Consider the following 6,000-nt stretch of genomic DNA (forward strand, 5'->3'; position numbering starts at 1 on the left):
AACGCGGAGCTACAGGAGTAAAATGATCTGGGAATAACTCCGTGAAGACCAGCATTAACTAATTGAGGTCCACCGAATGTTGACGCGGTTTATCCTCTTCCCCCTCTGTTCCTCCAGGGAGAAACCCTCATCTGGATCTTCCTCCAAAAATTCAGCCGCCGCAGCAGTGCCTTGTTCAGCAAGGAGGCTTTCCTGTGCAGACGCGTCAGCGCTGACATAGGAGAGCTTGCGCTGTTCAATATTCCCATCCATCTGACCATCACTAGCCTTGCGTTTGTTGTCACGATCGGTTTGTGAAATAGCATCCAACTGACGTGAGGCGACAAGAGTCGACTGACGTGCGGCATCATGGATTGGCTTACGCGTACAGTCATGGGTTGACTGATGTGCCGTCGTGGGCAGACTGACGTGCGGTGTCATGGGTTGACTGACGCGTAGTGTCTGGCTGACATTGACGCTCCGCTGTGTCATGGGTTGACTGACGCGTAACGTCTGCCTGCTGCTGATGCCGATGCTCCGCGTTGTCATGGGTTGAATGACGCGTAACGTCTGCCTGCTGCTGATGCCGATGCTCCGCGTTGTCATGGGTTGACGGGCGTGTGTCATCACGCTGATGCTCCGCAGTGTCATGGGTTGACTGGCGTGTGTCGTCACGCTGACGCTCTGTACCGTGTCCGCTTTCGTCCTGCCACTTAGCGGCCCGCTCTGCCGTTTGGCGAACGTCGTCGCGTTTGGAACACTTAACGTTCGGCAGTATGCGCGATCGATTGATGTTGAGAAGCAGAACCTTGACGCCACTCATCCACCTCAACCTGTTGTTGAACACGGCGGCTGGGAGATCGCCTGTGTGATAATGCGTCAGTACCGGAGACAACAGGCCGCCTGTGCGACAAAGGGTCTAAAACGGAAGACTGACGCCCAACCGCACTGCCAACTGCAGGTTGATAAGATTGCATAAGCGACGAGAGTTGCTGTTTCATGCCCAACAGCATAGACCAATAGGGATCACCTTTAGGCGACACACGTGGCCACCTCTTCCAATGCAAATTCGCCTTCCTCAACGCTCCCCACTTTCGGGAGACGAACACCAGTCTGATGGCAGCGACGGTACATGAACCGCATCACCAGAACCAGGGATCAGTTCCGAATCTGTCTGCACTAAATCTTTATCCATTTCAGACCCCACGTCAGAGCGTTTCGTAGGCGAACACGAGCCAAGGGATTGAAAACGCTCAGGTGTATCCCAATGGCTACAGCCTGGTTGTTGCGGAGGAGAATCATGCCGTTGTTCCACCGCTTGCGCCTTTCTCTTAAGAGGTCTAGAGGTTTGACGCCAGACCTCATCACGTGAGCCTTCATCCGAAGATGGCGATAAAGCACTAACCTCACCTTTCCTGTGGCGAGGGTGAGCGACCTTTGATTCGACAGCAGGAACGCTTGAGGGGACGTCTGCGCGATTGATGACGCATCTCGTTCCATTTCGCCGTTTGACGTAACTTCTCCCATGGGTTCGGAAGCTTGAAAGAGGTCTTAGGCTAGGCGAACGACAGGATCGTGCAGATGCACCCTCCACAACATTGAACACATTAGCTGAACTTTTCACACTTAATAGGTCGCCTGTGCAACAACTTATAAGCAAATTAATTTCGGACATACAGTAATTTGGTTCTTGTCCGCCGCTAACAGTTCAACTCTTACATCGAGAGCCTGAATCGCGGACAACATATCCTTCATCGAAGGTTCCTTCGGTTCCTGATCTACAACTACGAGGGAAGGATTAGGATCAATGACATCGGATACAGGTAATTCTACAGAACGGGAAGAACTGCGTCTAATTCTATCTCTCTCTAGTCTCTGAGTATAGCGCTCATAAGCTAACCACTCACTTTCGGTTAGCGAAAAACAATGTTTGCACCGATCCCCAAAAGTACAAGTTTTTCCCATACATTTTACACAAATAGTATGAGGATCAATAGACGCTTTAGGAAGCCGAGTACCTTTAATACACTTCCTATATACAGGGGAGGGGGCGGCCATATTGAAGAGTTACGATAGAGTGATCAAACATAAAAAAGGGTCAAAACCAATTAAATAAACCCAAAACAACAAAGGGTAAATTTTTAGTTTCAGCCAAATTTGGAAAAATGCAATAAAAATATATTTGTTGCATCAGAAATAGTGTGGTTTCAATGAATTTAACGTTTATTTTGACTGCAAACCAACCGATTTAGAGATTTACTATGTATACCCTAGTTCATCCCACCAATTATGGGGGACACCCTTTGGGAACCGGGGTTTTGGGTGGGGGAAGGGGGGGGAGGGTGTTGGGGCATTGAATGATATTTGCAATAAATGAATAATTAATGTTCCAGCACCCCTCCCCCATACCCCTAACTAGGCCTACCGGGGGGAGGGGGGTAGGGACCCCAAGCGACCCCCCCTTAAAGCCACAGTAATTTTCAGGGCACCACAGAACCTAACAAACCCACCTAACCTAACCTAAGGGCCCTGTACCCCTACCGGGGGGGGGGGGGGGGGGGGGGCTTCGCCCCCCCTGCGACCCCCCCTTAAGGCCACAGTAATTTTCAGGGCACCACAGAACGTAACAAACCCACCTAACCTAACCTAGGGGCCCTGTACCCCTACCAGGGGGGGCTTCGCCCCCCCTGCGACCCCCCCTTATGGCCACAGTAATTTTCAAGGCACCACAGAACCTAACAAACCCACCTAACCTAACCTAGGGGCCCTGTACCCCTACCGGGGGGGGGCTTCGCCCCCCCTGCGACCCCCCCTTAAGGCCACAGTAATTTTCAGGGCACCACAGAACCTAACAAACCCACCTAACCTAACCTAGGGGCCCTGTACCCCTACCGGGGGGGGGGGGCTTCGCCCCCCCTGCGACCCCCCCTTTAACCAGGGGTAAATTTGAATATATATATTTTGTTAAATCACTTCTTACCTTAAACGGAAGATGACGATGAAGATGTGGAAGGTTGTGGTTGACCCTCTTCTGAATCATCAAGTACTGGAATACATTCAGATTTGGTACAATACCACACATGTCTATCCTCACGAAAATGTAAAGGCGAATCACATTTACCACACTGGACACTTAAAGGTAATACGGAATGCTCCCTTAGAAAACTATTCACTACTTCAGGAGTTCCATTATAATTCCCATGAAATCGGCCGATCACATCAAAATAGGAATAACGACATATTTCACACAACCGTACCGGAGGATCCATGACAGTAAAATGACGTGTGATGAAAATATAGAAACCGGAACTTTTGAAAACCGAAAACAAACGACAATCACAGGTTTCTCCCATAATGAAATAGGGAAAAAAACAAAAGAGTATCGTTTACAATGTTATATTGCACGAAAAACAGATCCTTGAAACAAGACTGAGAGACCAATGAATCGTCCAATAATAACCCTTGAAAAGAACCCAGTAGTATTTTGATTGGAGGAGCGACATTAGTGGGAGGAGCAAATGCGCATTTAAGTAAATATTGTCACATTACGCAATGGGGCGGAGCCAAGTAAGATGAAAACAGACATACAAACGAACAAGAGCTACCTTGCGTGCCCATGGAAAGATAAACACTAAACTTAGAAAAAGTCAAGACCTTCAATTCCTGAAATATTTTTTTTCTCTGTAAGTATGCATTAGCGACAATAATGTATTGAGAAGAAGTGTTTTATCACGTGCTTTACTAGGAAAATATATTAATATAATACATTTCCCAATTTGGTTGAATCCAAAACTTTACCCAACAAAGATTTCAAGATAATATGAAAGAGAAATCAATAAAGCGAAAGCCCAAAACCAAAAGACAGTGTACATCACCAAATAAACCGTCCAAATCAAAGTAAGTTGTGAGTGAATTCCAATCGTTCCAGCCAGTAATGGCGGCAGAAAAGGTCTGAATTGGTTGGAATAGTTCTACCTGTCTACCGCGAGGGCGCTAGTATACATCTGGCATATCTGCGATTGCCGCGAGATTTTGAATTTCTGCCAGGCGTCCAGGGACTTTAGGCATTCTTATATAACCAGCGACTAAGTTTTGTTTAAAAAAAAAACTAAAACACCACAAGTATCAAAATCCTGTCTTATTTTCTACAAAAACATTCATTGCACCATACTATAATTTTGCCAATCATAATAATGATAAATTACTAGCGCACGCATGGCATGCACAGCACATCTAGGTACTGACTGCCAGAACAGCGGAATAATGAAATCAAGTTGAATCACAAGTGTAGGGAGCCAAGCCCAAGCAAAGACCAGTTAGAACTATAGTAAGTGATTAATTAAGAGATCTAATATAACGCCAAAATACTAACGCACGGGGATAACACATAGCAAAACATGTTCCATTTGCCAGAACATAGGAACAATGAGATATTAAATAAATTTTGAGTGAAGTGAACTACTGAAGAACAAAAACTAGGGGTGAATGTAGTTCTTTGGAACAGGGTAAACTACAATTTCGGTACATTAAGAAGGCGTTGCAGGGAGCGTAGCCCGTCCCTGGTAGGTAGGATACAGGTCCTAGGTTAGGTTAGGTGGCGTTCTTGTGTCTGTTTACCTAGTAAAATGGGTAAAATTATAGTTACCGACAGAACAAAATTTTGAACATAAAAAATAAGTATTTCCTGTAATAAACAATGTGCTTTAACTGAATTTGACCTTCATTACAACAGTAAATAAACTGAAAATCCGTTGGACCATCTAAGAACGGAGATTTTTTCTAGAAATCTAATGGTTTTTGCTCCATTGTGCACTTGCTTTGTTCACTGAAAAAGAACAACATCAAGGGTCTGTAGGCTACTGGCAAGTGGTACATTCTGAGTTGCGCATGCTCCCCTCCCCCTTGATTACTACTACTTAGATAATAAAGTTTTCATTTGTAGTGAGAATAAGGGTCACTTAAAAAAAAAAAAAAAAAAAAAAAAAAAAAAAAAAAAAAAAAAAAAAAATGATATAACCCTTTAGTAGGACAGCTTTTGCCGTCCGTATAACCATAAAAAATGGGGATATTATTTAGAAATCTAATGGTTTTTGCTGCTCCCTGTGCTCACTTCATTCGCGGTTAAAGAAAAACATCAAGCTCCTAAGTACTGGTAAGTACATGCTGAGCGGTTTTCAGAGTCGAGTTTTTAATTGCAGTGAAAATGTGTCATTTTAAAAAAAAACTGATATTTTACATAGGAAACACCTTTTCTTTAGTAGAAAAGTTTTTTACGTCCACAACTATGATAAAACCGTTAATGTACAAGTTTTTGAACTGGAAAAACTTTTTTCGGTGATAGTTTACAACACCACGCTCTTTATTTACTCCAGTATAATGTAATTCTGCGGTTCTCACCTTCTTGCACAGTAATTAGGTCGTTATTTAAATTCTGGTTAAGCAATAATTAGCAAGATATGTTGAAGAGGGGGGAGGGGGTTATAAAAAGAAAATAGCTCGGTTTCCTCACTAAAAGACTTGGAACTGACATGTCAACATCGTCAACCAAAAAGAATTCGTGATGCTAGCGTACATAAACAGAAGTTTGTGATGCCAGCGTACGTTTGATATACTGTATATTAAAAATATACTTAATTAAAAATGGATTAATTACTCAAAAGTGTCCATAAAATATGCAATTTACAAATAGTGACACTTTTGAGTAATCACTCAATTTTTGATTAAGTATATTTTGAATATACAGTATATCAAATGTACGCTGGTATCACGAATTCTGTTTGGTTGACTATGTTGACATATCAGTTCTAAGTTGTTTGGTGAGGAAACCGAGCTATTTTCTTTTTAAAACCCCTTCTCCCCTCTTCAACATATCTTGCTAATTATTGTTTTCCCAGAATTTAAATAACCACCTAATTACTGTGCAAGAAGGTGAGAACTGCAGGATTACATCATATTGGAGTATATAAATGGAGAGCGTGGTGTTGTAAACTATTATATACCGGTTTTTCTCGGGTAAATAAT

General features: G+C 43.5%; 1 protein-coding gene across 2 annotated transcripts in view; it reads right to left on the minus strand.

Annotated features, from left to right (window-relative positions):
• Nucleotides 1–6,000, minus strand: part of LOC137621166 (uncharacterized) — a 29,847-nt gene that overhangs the window by 22,971 nt on the left and 876 nt on the right. The window lies entirely within an intron of this gene.

This window comes from Palaemon carinicauda, chromosome 27 (assembly GCF_036898095.1).
Source record: "Palaemon carinicauda isolate YSFRI2023 chromosome 27, ASM3689809v2, whole genome shotgun sequence".
NCBI classification, from domain to species: Eukaryota; Metazoa; Arthropoda; class Malacostraca; order Decapoda; family Palaemonidae; genus Palaemon; species Palaemon carinicauda.